This window comes from Rana temporaria, chromosome 1 (genome assembly GCF_905171775.1).
Source record: "Rana temporaria chromosome 1, aRanTem1.1, whole genome shotgun sequence".
Taxonomy (NCBI): domain Eukaryota; kingdom Metazoa; phylum Chordata; class Amphibia; order Anura; family Ranidae; genus Rana; species Rana temporaria.
The window spans coordinates 478,325,292-478,340,654 of NC_053489.1; the positions used below are offsets into that span (position 1 = coordinate 478,325,292).

At 44.3% G+C, this 15,363-nt stretch overlaps 1 protein-coding gene across 5 annotated transcripts in view; it reads right to left on the reverse strand.

Moving 5' to 3' along the window:
• Nucleotides 1-15,363, reverse strand: part of NPNT (nephronectin) — a 132,713-nt gene that overhangs the window by 80,674 nt on the left and 36,676 nt on the right. The window lies entirely within an intron of this gene.

The window sequence follows — 15,363 nt, forward strand, 5'->3', positions numbered from 1 at the left end:
CACAGGCTTGCTTGTCTGATATAAAACATATACTCTTTGCTAAATCACTCACTTGGATGAAGAAACATGTTGAAATGTGTCTACACAGGGTCATTGCAGTGCTAGTAAAAAAAAAAAAAAAAACAATAATTAACTGTGTAGTTTATAAGACTACTACTAGGAGAGATGGACATACCTCCTATGTGCATGAGGCCTCAAAGTCCTGGAGTGGTAAAGGATGGTACCAAACCTTGGTCTACAGCAGTGTTTCCTAACTTTATCAACTTATGTACCACTTCATAAAAGCTAATAGCAGCATAGTGGACAAGTAGTAAGGTTTCTGGCTAAACCTTAGATTGGAAGCTCCTTGAGGGCAGGGAGTGATGTTAATGTACAATATACCATATTTGTCGACATATAAGGCGACTGGGCATATAAGACGACCCCCTAATTTTCCAGCTAAAAGGTTGGTTTTGGGATATACTCGCCGTATAAGACTACACCCCTTCCGACTAGTGCCAATTACATTCCTCACCTCACTGTGTCAATTTCATGCCTCACCTCACTGTGCCAATTATATTCCTCACTTTGCCGATCTCCATACCTTATCCCTTGTCATGCAGAGTCGGGTTGCGGGCGTCCATTGTTCAAAAGCCACGCCTCCTCCTTGTCCTGTTCTGTAATAGACTGAACACTCAGTTTCCCAGCAGAGCCTGTGTTTAGTGTTCCGCCTATCACGGATGTCGTCTCGTTCTGGGCCGAGAACGAGAGGACATCTGTGATAGGCTCTGCATACAGGTATAATACCCAGTGTAGAAGACGACCCGCGATTTTTGGGGGATATTTTTAAGCTTAAAAGGTCGTCTTAGGCCTCATACACACGACCAGTTTCCTCGGCAGAATCCATCAAGAAACTTGGTGGGAGAGTTTTTTTGCCGAGAAAACTGGTCGTGTGTACATTTTTCATCGAGGAAACTGTCGAGGAACTCGTCGAGCCAAAAAGAGAGCATATTCTCTTTTTCCTCGACGGGAATGGAGAAAATTGGCTCGTCGAGTTCCTCGACAAGCCTAACAAGAACTCGACGAGGACAACGATGTGTTTCGCCCGCCGAGTTCCTCGGTCGTGTGTACGAGGCCTCATACGCCGGAAAATACGGTATGTGAAAGTGCTGTATAAATTGTTAGCGCTATACGAGTACCTGTAATAAATGTGTATCTCAAAACAACTTCAAACTGTGCTCCCTGAAATACATATACTAATGGTTGAGAACAGGTTTACCACAGCACTGATTTGTGCATAACCTAATAGCCTAATAGCTATCATATGCCTAATATTTTCACAAAAATCAGGCTGATCTGTCTTTCACTATATATTGGGAGGCAGAATGAATACTGTAATACTTTTATTGCAGCCTTAATAAATTAGTAAGTGGTGGTAAATATATCATACATACTACAAAACAGAAAACCTGATACTTCTTGGATACTAAAAAAACGTTTCCAATTCACAATGGGAGGTAAACTTAGTTGGGGAAGTAATACCTGTCCAGTGTCCAGTGTCCAGTGTCCAAAATGAATAAATAGCATCCAAGGAAATGATGCTGCACAACAATATGGGAAATCCATATAACAAAGTTATTTTCTTGTGCAATTTCAGATGTCCCCGTACTCCGTCAGGTTCACAGGGGACACTGAGTAATAGTTTCAAAAGTCTCAGTGAACTTGACGAAGTGCAGGGATGCCTCAAACTGATCAGCATACAATACCTACCAATATACTGTATCTATGTTTGCACTGCAGCAGTAAATGTGGATTTGCCATTTGGTTATGGCATCCTTTCCATGGCAGGCTGTGACTCCCTATCATGTTGGTTTAGCAAAGCAACTATATTGTTCTCTTAAGTCATCTATGGAAGTCCTATGAGTGTCTACTAACTCTATAGCTACTGTAAGCATACATTATCAGTTTTTTCTTTCAACCCAGCGGCTCTGCGGGAAAAAAAACTGAGGAGCTCGCTGTACTAACTATTCGATCTACAGAGATATCCCCACTGAGAAATTGTGCTCCAACAGGGGGACTGCCACCCCCAGAACATACTGGTCAGTGCTTGCAGCCATTCGCTGAGAGTGCTAATTGGTTGCCGATCGGCAGATGTTTTTCGGGCATGCCTCTTCGACAGAAGCCAGACGCTCTTCCGGTTTCTGTTGAACCGGCTGATATTCCACCGGTGTGTACAGGGCTTCAACAGAAACCGCCCAACATTAGGCCCCTGTGAATGGCAGCCTGTCTGATAGAAGATGGCCAAACATCTGGCTTCTGTCAGCGCTCTCAGCCAACGGTGTGTTCTGGCGAGAGGGGGAGTCCCTCTGTCAGAACACAATAGCTCAGTGAGGAGATCACTGTACTAAAATTGGATTGTTAGTACAGCTGCTCCTCCCAAACGCCTCCAATTTTTTTCGCTCAGACGCTGGGTTGAACAAAAAAAAAACTGATAACGTGTGCCTAGCTTAATACACTCTAGCCCAGATTCTCAGTGGAGATACGACGGCGTATCTCCAGATACGCCGTCGTATCTCTGCGTTGTGCCGTCATATCTATGCGCCTGATTCTTAGAATCAGTTACGCATAGATATCTGTTAGATCCAAAAGGCGTAAGTCTCTTACGTCGTCGGATCGTAACTGCATTTTTACGCTGACCGCTAGGGGCATGTATGCTGATTTACGCGTCGAAATATGTAAATCAGCAAGATACGCGAATTCCCGAACGTACGCCCGGCCGACGCAGTACATAGTTACCCCTTCTATATGGTGGCGCAAGTGCGGCGTACCAATGTTAAGTATGGCCAAAGATACGCCGCTGGACGAGAATCTGGCCCTCTGTGTGTAGCAGCAAGGCATTTATAATGGTGTGCTGATACTGCCTATCTATCTATCTATCTGTATTATCTGAAACCCACATTTACCATCCTTGTTGGTCTAACACGAAACTGTAACTTGCCCCACTCCCAGCGCTCTCAGCCAACGGTGTGTTCTGGCGAGAGGGGGAGTCCCTCTGTCAGAACACAATAGCTCAGTGAGGAGATCACTGTACTAAAATTGGATTGTTAGTACAGCTGCTCCTCCCAAACGCCTCCAATTTTTTTCGCTCAGACGCTGGGTTGAACAAAAAAAAACTAATAACGTGTGCCTAGCTTAATACACTCTAGCCCAGATTCTCAGTGGAGATACGACGGCGTATCTCCAGATACGCCGTCGTATATCTGCGTTGTGCCGTCATATCTATGCGCCTGATTCTTAGAATCAGTTACGCATAGATATCTGTTAGATCCAAAAGGCGTAAGTCTCTTACGTCGTCGGATCGTAACTGCATTTTTACGCTGACCGCTAGGGGCATGTATGCCGATTTACGCGTCGAAATATGTAAATCAGCAAGATACGCGAATTCCCGAACGTACGCCCGGCCGACGCAGTACATAGTTACCCCTTCTATATGGTGGCGCAAGTGCGGCGTACCAATGTTAAGTATGGCCATCGTTCCTGCAACGAAATGTGAAAATTTTGTGTTGTTTGCGTAACTCGTCCGCGATTGGGGCTGGACGTAATTTACGTCCACGTCAAAACCAATACGTCCTTGCGGCGTATTAGGAGCAATGCACACTGGGAGATTTCCACAGATGGCGCATGCGCCATTCGTGATAAACGTCAATCACGTCGGGTCACAGAAGATTAACATAAAACACGCCCCCCTGTCCCACATTTGAATTAGGCGGGCTTACGCCGGCCGATTTACGCTACGCCGCCGCAACTTACGGAGCAAGTGCTTTGAGAATACAGCACTTGCCCGTCTAAGTTGCGGCGTAACGTAAATCGGATACATTACGCCGCCGCAAAGATACGCCGCTGGACGAGAATCTGGCCCTCTGTGTGTAGCAGCAAGGCATTTATAATGGTGTGCTGATACTGCCTATCTATCTATCTATCTGTATTATCTGAAACCCACATTTACCATCCTTGTTGGTCTAACACGAAACTGTAACTTGCCCCACTCCCAACTGAACTGAACTGACTGAACTATACAGTGAAAGCCTAAAATAATACAGAGAAGCACTAAAATGTTTAAGAATTCTACACTGGAATGTAGGACATACTAAGCACATGAAAGTGGAGAAGGAAGGGGCTGTAAAATGGTGTCTGGCTCTTGCTGGCACTGATCCATACACATAATACACTACTACTTGTTTACAAGAGAAACAGAACATTGTTTTCTGACAAGTGATACTAATCAGTAAACGCTTTGATTATCTGTTTACTAGCCGCAAGCACTTTATAAAATAAAATGAACAGTAAAACCAAAATCATACAAATAGCATATTGAGGGACATAAAACATATGGATTAAAATATTTAACACTGCATAGCATGAATTTAACTGTACTCAAAACATGGAGTATATGCCCACAAATCTATAGCTACTTAAGACTAAAAAATTATGTTGTTGCAAAAAATGAATATCTCATAACCAAGATCAAGTTATATGATAATCATCGAACAATCATTTTAAACTGGACCTACACTCAAATGTTTTACAAAAGTTGTAAAAAAAATAAAAATAAAAAAGTATTGCCACTCTAAACTTATGTACAGTAGGTGCACGCAATATTGTGTCAATCTCGCTCCCTTTCTCGGCAAGATTGAGCACCTACGAGCCCCATCGCGGGAGCCAGCGCCGAGCTGGCTTGCCGCGATGGAGACAGAGCCGTCATAGAAGCGACGGGAGATCCGACTTGGATTCCCGCCAATTCTACACGTGTGCGGCGTTTGTTATGAATCCTGAGGGGGAAGTCCCCGCTGGATTTTAAATAAAAATTCGGCATGGGTTCCCCCCTCAGGAGCATACCGGGCCCTTAGGTCTGTTATGGGTTGTAAGGAGAGCCCCCCTACGCCGAAAAAAACGGCATAGGGGGTCCCCCTACAATCCATACCAGACCCGTATCCAAAGCACGCTACCCGGCCGGTCAGGAAAGGAGTGGGGACGAGCGAGCGGCCCCCTCCTCCTGAGCCGTACCAGGCTGCATGCCCTCAACATGGGGGGGTTGGGTGCTCTGGGGCAGGGGGGCGCACTGCGGGGCCCCCCCACCCCAGAGCACCCTGTCCCCATGTTGATGAGGACAGGGCCCCTTCCCGACAACCCTGGCCGTTGGTTGTCGGGGTATGCGGGCGGGAGGCTTATCGGAATCTGGGAGCCCCCTTTAATAAGGGGGCCCCCAGATACCGGCCCCCCACCCTAAGTGAATGGATATGGGGTACATCGTACCCCTACCCATTCACCTGGAGGAAAAGTGGTAAAAACACAAATAAAAAACACAGGGTATTAAAATATTTTATTAGTCTGCTCCGGAGGCTCCCCCTGTCTTCTTTAGCTCTTTTACCAGGGGGAGCTTCTTCTTCCGATTTCCGGGGGTCTTCTCCTGCTCTCCGGGGTCTTCACCGCTCTTCTGTGACGTCTTCTCCGCTCCGGGGGGTCTTCTTCTATGTTCGCCGCTCTCCGCTCTTGACTCGGCGCACCACGGTTCTTCCTCCCGCTGTCCGGTGCCTTCTCCTTCTTCCGCTGTTCTGTGACGTCTTCTCCTCTTCTTCCGCTGTTCCTCCCTTCAGGCCGCTGTGCTGTGATGTCTTCTCTTCTTCCGATGCTGACACGTCGCCTCTTCTCGCTGCAATGGCGGGTGCGTGGCTTGCATCGGATTTATATAGGCCTCACAGTCCCATCATGCTCTGGTACCTACCCATGTGATACCTACCCACGTGGTACCTACCGGAGCATGATGGGACTGTGAGGCCTATATAAATCCGATGCAAGCCACGCACCCGCAATTGCAGCGAGAAGAGGCGACGTGTCAGCATCGGGAGAAGAGAAGAAGAGAAGACGTCACAGCACAGCGGCCTGAAGGGAGAAGTAGAAGACATCACAGAACAGCGGAAGAAGAGGAGAAGACGTCACAGAACAGCGGAAGAAGGAGAAGGCACCGGACAGCGGGAGGAAGAACCGGGGTGCGCCGAGTCAAGAGCGGAGAGCGGCGAACATAGAAGAAGACCCCCCGGAGCGGAGAAGACGTCACAGAAGAGCGGTGAAGACCCCGGAGAGCAGGAGAAGACCCCCGGAAATCGGAAGAAGAAGCTCCCCCTGGTAAAAGAGCTAAAGAAGACAGGGGGAGCCTCCGGAGCAGACTAATAAAATATTTTAATACCCTGTGTTTTTTATTTGTGTTTTTACCACTTTTCCTCCAGGTGAATGGGTAGGGGTACGATGTACCCCATATCCATTCACTTAGGGTGGGGGGCCGGTATCTGGGGGCCCCCTTATTAAAGGGGGCTCCCAGATTCCGATAAGCCTCCCGCCCGCATACCCCGACAACCAACGGCCAGGGTTGTCGGGAAGGGGCCCTGTCCTCATCAACATGGGGACAGGGTGCTCTGGGGTGGGGGGGGCCCGCAGTGCGCCCCCCTGCCCCAGAGCACCCAACCCCCCCATGTTGAGGGCATGCAGCCTGGTACGGCTCAGGAGGGGGGGGCCGCTCGCTCGTCCCCACTCCCTTCCTGACCGGCCGGGTAGCGTGCTTTGGATACGGGTCTGGTATGGATTGTAGGGGGTCCCCTACGCCGTTTTTTCGGCGTAGGGGGGCTCTCCTTACAACCCATAACAGACCTAAGGGCCCGGTATGCTCCTGAGGGGGGAACCCATGCCGAATTTTTATTTAAAATCCGGCGGGGACTTCCCCCTCAGGATTCATAACAAACGCCGCACACGTGTAGAATTGGCGGGAATCCAAGTCGAATCTCCCGTCGCTTCTATGACGCGCACGTTGGAAAGTGCTGTCACTATTCCAGTGAGTGCGAGATGTCGGCGAGATCTCGGCACCATGTCGCCGAGAATCAGCGCGATGCTGTCGTGCTAAAAACACAATATCACAAACACCTACTGTAAGTGTTATTTATGTAAACAGAGGCCTACATACTCTGCCAATCTAAACTCTGACCCTTCTTTCAACATAAATCACAAGATTAATGCTGAAAGCAACTCAAAGCAACCGTTTCTTCATTCTGGGAAAGGTAAGTATATTAGACCCTCTGCTACTCTTTATTTATCCATCCCAGAAAGACTGTTAAAGCATGGTTCCACACAAAAATGTTAACCCCGACATGCCACATTTGGCATATCTTTTTTTTTGGGGGGGGGGGCTGGTACCCAGTTTTTACAGACACCCAGCTCCCACTTCCTCCCCTGGTGCCGCAGCCCTGGAAGGACGATCACCTCTCCCTCCTCCCTTCCTGCAATCTTCTGGGACACATCACAGGTCCCAGAAGATTGCCAGGCCATTCACAGCATGCAGCGCGGTTTGCCTGGCTGTGAAGCCACAGCCGGGTGGCCACAGTTTGAATGTCGGCACCGCAGAGGAGGGGGAGAGGAGAGAGGCTTTCTGTGCCGCATCACTGGACCATGGGACAGGTGAGTGTCTGATTAATAGAAGTCAGCAGCTACACTTTTTGTAGCTGCTGACTTTTAAATGGGTGGAACTTAGCTTTAAATGTTAACTCAAAACTGGGTTAAGTGTATGTTTACTTAAAATGTAGTTCTATTCAGAGAAATTTCAAATGACCCCTACTTTACATGTTATGTTTCAGACCATTTATTACCAGACATTGTACATGCATGCACAAACATCTCAGAAAAATAAGGAAACATCAATGCCCTTAAATACGTTTGTTGCAAGCATCACCATCTCACTTTGTGTTTTATGTTGTAAGCTTTTAAAGTCTCAAGGGCACTGAAGTGCCACTAAAAGTTTGTTCCGATATATCTAATAAAATATAATGAAGACCAAGGAGGTAAGATTGAGCTCAAGATCAAAAACATTTTAACACCATACCTGGGAACAGGTATGGTACTATACCTGAGATGATGCCTACAGCAACCAGATGTTTGCTTTTATTTTTTTAACCCACAGTAAAAAAATAAAAATAATAATGAGACAAAATCTGATTCGCTCCTATCAGCAAGACTTCAATCCACTCTCCTTCAGTGTTTATAAAAAATGGCTCAGTGCCATGATCTATGATTTTAAGATTTACACAATCCAAATATACTTTTCACGTTTTTAAAAGCACAGCTACAAAATGATACTCACATAAAGAAAAAGTTTGACTAGGTATTCTACAAAAGCCAAACTCCACTCTTTATAAATAGTTCCAGTTTAAAGTGGACCTAAAACTTGAATTTAGGTCCACTGCTTATTCAAATCCCCCCACCACTACCACCAACACCACCACCCACACACACTTATATTCACCTTCACCTAGTTGGTCTCTGTTGAATTCCTCAGAAATACCTGGTATGTCTGGGCAGCAGGGAGCACCTGTCTTTCTCCCCTTCCACCCAGGAGGGGGTGAGCAGGCCTTAGTGATCAGGTCCAAACACTGCTACATGTAGGAGAGGAATAGTTCATTAAACCTGTTAAGCTTCTTTATTGATTGACAGAGCTAACCCAAGGAATAGACTCCAGGGCATTAACAGGGTGGCAGTAAAGCACAGAGAAGTATCATTGCGTGGGGCTTGGCCTATCAAATTATATTTTCATTTTGAGCTGAATGGGCAAAGTGGCAGATTGCCCTGCAGCCAGGTTCTGTGTGAAGCAGAGGCAATCAACCAGTGCCTGTAAGTGATAGTAAAGCAGCAGCCAGTTAGACTCAGCAAAAGCCCCCCTCTGAGAAAACAGAAAGGGAACCTGTCAGTTTTAGCATGGACAGAGTGAGGTCTCGTACACACGACCGAGTTTCTCGGCAAAAACCAGCAAGAAACTTGCTGGGAGATATTTTTTTGCAGAGGAAACCAGTTTTGTGTACATTTTCGTCAAGGAAACTGTTGAGAAACTCGAAGAGCCAAAAAGAGAGCAAGTTCTCTATTTCCTCGACGGGAATGGAGAAACTTGCCTTGTCGAGTTCCTCGACAGCCTAACAAGGAACTCGACGAGGAAAATTATGTGTTTCGCCCGTCGAGTTCCTCGGTCGTGTATACGAGCCTTCAAGGGGCCATATTTTACTTTAGGCCTGCTAAAACACATCAAAAATATATCCTGAGAAAAAAGGAGTGTCCATGCATAGAAGAAAAATATCAAACTTCTACTAATGTTTTCCCTAGCAGAAACCTAAAGACAGCATACAAAGTATGTTTATTTTAACATAAAGGTTTTTTTTTTCTCTCCAAAATGTATACTATTATATGGTGAGATTCATTCAAGGCTGTGTCATGCTGACACTAGCATAATAAAGATACCCCTCATTTTGACTGACATACCCAAATCCTCAGATTGTATGGCCCCCAAAATGTGTTGGCTTCTTGCCCTTCCTTTTTGGCATTTGTGGATTAACAAAATACATACTGTACTTGGACTCATGTGAGTTTGGCGTTCTTTCCAATTTGAATACACATAGAATACTCAAGTCTGGTGACCCCTTCCATTACGAAGACCCCTGTTTTATGGGGAGCTGTTGCACCAGAGCCATTAAGGCCCAATTACAGACTTTCCATTATCCACAAAATAACTTCCTGTATGACTAGTGCCTCTCACTTACACTCATATTGTTATTTTAGACACCGTTATGCATGGTGTTTTACTTTAAAGCTAAACTTTGGGATAAGCAAATATTTCCATATACAGTGCCTTGTGAAAGAGTATTCATACCCTTAGAAATTGTCCATGTTACAACCAAAACTGCTAACTTTTCTGCAATTACTTTGTAACTCTAATTACTACACAAGTCTGCTGCGCGCAATTGTACATCAGATTTGCATCTAAAACAGATGACATATAATTAAAAGTATTGCATTTAATTTCAAAATAGTTTATTATTGTTCACTTTCTTACCTACCATATTAAAACACAAATGCTCAAAAGTATTTATCAGTATACAGTCTATATACTGACCAATACACGCTGCAATATCTATAAACAGCTTGAACCTTGAAAGGCATATTCCTTGTATTGGTGACGACAGGGTTTAAAAAGCAGAATTCTGGGCTTTTACTAACTTTGCTTACAAATGCGCCCCCACCCCCCATAACACTCACACTAACTAACCAGTGTAGGAAGAGGCAGTGATGGTAAGGTAGGAAGGTAGGAGGGGGTTGTGATGCAAGGGCAAGGCCAGCGCTACCTATTGGCAAGATAGAGGCACTGGCCTAGAGAGCACATCAGTTGGCGCTTGTAGTTCCACGCTGCCCAGCATCACCAGAGAGAGTCACACTGCCCAGCACCGCCAGTGAGAGAGAGCCAAGCTGCCCAGCGCCACCAGAGAGAGGGCCACGCTGCCCAGAACCATCAGAGAGAGAGCCACGCTGTCCAGCACCACCAGAGAGACAAAGACTGAGCCACCGCCAGAGTACAGACGTGCTACACCACTGACCAGGGTCACCTCGGGCAACCCAGAATGAGCGAACATCCAGCCTGAGACACCATGTTTTACTGAACCAAGTGACACCAATCCTAGTAAGGCCACTGCTTTCGGGTATTCTGGCTGGGTCGAGGCACAGGTAGGGGCCTGCAGACCTGGGCTTAAGAAATAGATGGAAAGGCACCACAAAACTCTCCACACCCGCCACCTCCAGGCTCCTTCATATGCTGCATGTGTATCATTGGACATTGGAAGCTCAACTTTATTAGGAAACTGACATACAAAACCATTGTACATTAAAAAATAATACATACACTTACCAGCTGTATTGTACAGAGTTGTTAACATTTATATCACAATATCACACAACAATCTTATTTTGACTAATATTCAGTCTTAAATATAACTCAGTGCAAGCAGTGCTATGCCATTCATTTTAATAACGTAGAATTTAAAGTGAAAGTGCGAAAGAATGAAATGTGCACGGTAACTAATTTGCACTTCAAAGCAGCAGAGGCACTTTAATAAAAGTATGCAACAAAAGCAATTGTGATAAGCCGGCAGCCACATGCAGCAAGCAAAGCCCCTCTAGCATTGCCCACACACCTTCTGTGCTTAGGGGTTATTATGATACTCTGGCTCATACTGTGTGACATGTCCCAGACATAGCTGTGCCCTTGATAAACACAGAGCACGGTTAGATATCACAGCCACTTGTACTTGTGTTACATCTATATGTGGTTGCAATGACCAATAAACTCAATTAAACCAAACAGAAGCTTGAATAAATCATGACATTAAACTATCACACAAGGCAATCCCAAATTGGACTTTTGTCATTCAGCAGAGATGCCCGGTGGAGAAAAAATATTGTGGAATTCGCAATAAAGGCTTTATTTCGTTTATTTTTCAAAGCAAAAGTGGGCGACCTAGGACAGCACGCCCTTGTCCCACCATCTCTTTCCCTGCAAGCCTCCTTTGTGTCTAATATATACATATTTAAAGCATATACTGTACATATTCAATGCTGTACATGCCTAAAATATATACATCTGAGCACCAATCATTGTCTTCAGTACAGCACAGAACAACGTGAGTGTGCAAAAATAATTCATGCACAATTAACGCAATTACGTGTTTTTGTTCACCATACATAGTTATTGGAGCATGCTCCCATTAGGAGTTTTAATATTCAACTGTTCCTATTTTACTCGTGTGAGATCGGTAGATTGTAAAACGCAATTGGCAAGGTAAAATCTGCAAAGTTTGGCTAAAGAAGTGTTTTCAAATGTCTATTATTTATGATTATCAATAAAAGGTTAGTTATGTGCAGATTATACACAGCCAAGAGCGGTCTGCAGCACATGGCTCTTCTCTGTGTTATACATGCTGTGTCATGTATCGTGTCAGCTGGCTTCCACTTCAGCAAGCTCTTTTTAGCCAAAAAGTTTCAAATAATGAATTTAATCTTTGGTTCATCTTTGTGCGATGAAACTGTATCGTATGCAAGTACGTATTCCAGGGGCGTGCTACAGGCAACAGGTTAGAATAATATTTTCCTGCACGTGTAGGAAAAGTTTTGAACCCCTGAAGCACCAGGCAGTCTTTATCAAATTGAGTTTCTAAGTAAATATTTATTTCATTAAATGTGATGCAAAGTAAATTTACAGCTTACAAGTGTAACACACATGTCAAGACATGAAGTAAGCTACAGCAAAATGCCAACAATTGCTCCTAGGTATGTAAGCTGTTAAAAGGAAACCTATCATAGAAGAAGTATGGAAACTTCCATTGCTGATTCCTTCGAAAAATGCCAATTGCCTGACTGTCATGAAGACCCTCTGGTCGGAGTTGCTGACCCTGAACAGGGAGGCAGACTTCTGTCCTTTCTGCAACTTTCTAAATCTGCATACTTATTCCAGGTCAGTGACTAATGCCGCGTACACACGATCGGTTCGTTTGATGAAAACGGTCTGATGGACTGTTTTCATCAGACGAACCGATCGTGTGTGGGCCCCATCAGTTTTTTTTCCCCATCGGTGAAAAAACTTAGAACATGTTTTCAAATTATCTGATGGTTAAAAAATCGATAGAAAAAAACGATCGTCTGTGGGGAAATCCATTGGTTAAAAATCAACGCATGCTCAGAATCAAGTCGACGCATGCTCGGAAGCATTGAACTTCATTTTTCTCAGCACGTCATTGTGTTTTACATCACCGCGTTCTAACATGATCGGTTTTTTAATTGATGGTGTGTAGGCAAGACTGATGAAAGTCAGCTTCATCGGATATCTGATGGAAAAATCCATCAGACCATTTTCATCGGATGAAACGATCGTGTGTACAGGGCATAACAGGTCATCTCAGAAGTATGATTTTTATTTAACATAGTGAAATGACAAATCTCCTCTAATATTAAACCTAATCCAGAGCATCCAAAATATGTGTTAGGACCTGAGTATTAAAGTGGATGTAAACCCGATTCATGAAATTTGAGCTGGCCACATATATCTGCAGTATTTTCTTATCTCTCTTCAAAGAGCCAAGTCCCATAGCTCTCTCCTTAACCGTTATCAGCCTAATAACTCCTGACAAATTCTCGGACACTTTAGACCATGGGTCTTTAAACTATGGCCCTCCAGTTGTTCCGGAACTACAATTCCCATCATGCCTAGTCATGTCTGTGACTATCAGTGTATTACAATGCCTCATGAGCAGGTTCTATTACAAAACACCTCTGAGGCCGCGTACACGCGGTTGGTCCAAACCGATGAAAACGGCCTGAAGTCCAGTTTCATCGGTCCAAACCAACCGTGTGTACGGCCCATCGGTCTGTTGTCCTTCGGACAAAAATTAGAGAACTTGCTTTAAAATCGAACCGATGGACGGCTGACCATCGATCAAAACCAATGGTTAGTACACAAAAGCAACGGTTCAAAACCCGCGCATGCTCAGAATCAAGTCAACGCATGCTTGGAAGCATTGAACTTAGTTTTTTTCAGAACGTTGTGTGTTTTACACCACCGCGTTTTGACGCAATCGGTTTTTGAACTGATGTTGTGTAGGCACATCAGACCATCGGTCTGCTTCAGCGGTCAACCGATGAAAACGGTCCGTCGGACCATTCTCATCGGTTGGACCGGTCGTGTGTACGCGGCCTGAGAGTCTCTGCCTATGATGAGAGGGAGTGTGTGCCTTTTCTCCCATCAGCAATGTTAGTTATATTGGCTGTATGCCTAGACATCACTCTGTGTTAACCAGGAAGAGAAAATCTCCTAACACGATCTGAACTTTCTAAACAGTATATAAATGTGAAGACAGTAGATATACATGTAAAAGATTTGGTTCATCCCCATGTATCATCTGAGGCTGTTCACTTCACTGGGTGAATGGAGGGTTTACATCCACTTTAAGGAAGGAAGGGATGTTTTTTTTTAAATAAATTATGTAACATTTTATAATTTAGACACAGCACAGGGAGCCCATCAGTTGTATTGGCACTAACAAGGGAAATGCTGATAATAGTGTGCTGTTTCTTATTTCACTGTCCAGTCACAGGGACCAAATCTATAAGGCTCCATTTACATATAGGCGATTTGGAATCGTGGGCAGATTCTCTGCGATTTAATACTTAACTGCAGCAGAGAAAAATCACGTCTTCTGTCCTGCCAGACAGCACTGGACGTACCGAGATAAAAATGATTTGACAGGTAAACCATCGTCTATATATGTATTTCAATTGTTTATTCAGCAGTTTGCCTGGACTTAAACTGGATATGTTCAAATGCATCTCATTTCCCCTATCTTATGTGTGGTTAATGCTCAGGTTAAGCAGTTAAAACTTCTGGTTTATATGTATATTTAGGGAAATTTATTTCCTGCTTTAACTTTTATACCTGCATATATTCCAGCATTACATTTTATTTTTAAATAAATCAGCAAGTGAAATTTTAAGCTCTATTGCGTCAAAATTGTTATTTTATACTGGTTTGTTTATAAGTTTACAGAGAGCTGACCTCTAAATGTAATGCCTCTTGCTGAGAAGGATTTCACACCATTCATTTAGAGAGCGCTGATCTAATTCTGAACTTTGTTAGGCATAAATAGAAGTCAATGAATTGTGATATGACTTTTATCGTGAAAAGAGATTCATCAACGGTTAGGAATGTACCGTTCAGGTTTTACCTCGGTGAGCTGGATTTGTGAATATAGCTCTATATTAGGAGGTCATTCATTTTTCTTTGTGTATGGATTCACGTTTGAAAAGCAGTTGCAAGTGTAATGCTCATCTTTAATCTGGCGCTGTCCCCCCCCCCACATACATTTTATTGGCCATATGATGTTGTCAGTTCTCTTGGCTACAAGATGTCCTTAGTCTTCCAGGTTGAATAATGCCCAGCATCCCTCAATCAAGAAGACTGGACTCCACTATAAATGCATGATGTCTTGGTCATACCCTCTACCGATGCCCCTTACATGACTTTCTGCATCAGGAAGACCCTTCCAACTGGGGAAGAGGCAAAGATAAAGAGAACTCTGAGGCTCTACTTTACTAGTTTGAAGATTTCAGAAAATGCAAAAAGTGTAAAAATTAAAATTTGCATAAGATATAGCCAGTGAGAAGCCATCGGCAGCAAGGCATTCGAGGCAGGGAGGGTTGGCCTGGCATTTTAATCAGTAGGTTCTGGCTTGGTATGGCTGACAGCTAACCCTAACTGCCCCTATTTAGTGTTTTATTTTGTCTTCGATTTAGTTTCTGTCTCTTATTCTGCAAATGGTCGCGTCTTCTTACGCATCATTGGGGGTTTTAATACCACAGACAGTCTTGTGAACATTGAGACTAAATTGTGTATGATTCTTCATGGCATTGTATTAGGTTGGATGTCAGTTTGAATGTTGACCTGTATTTTACATGTCTGTGGACAACTTTCCATGTTGT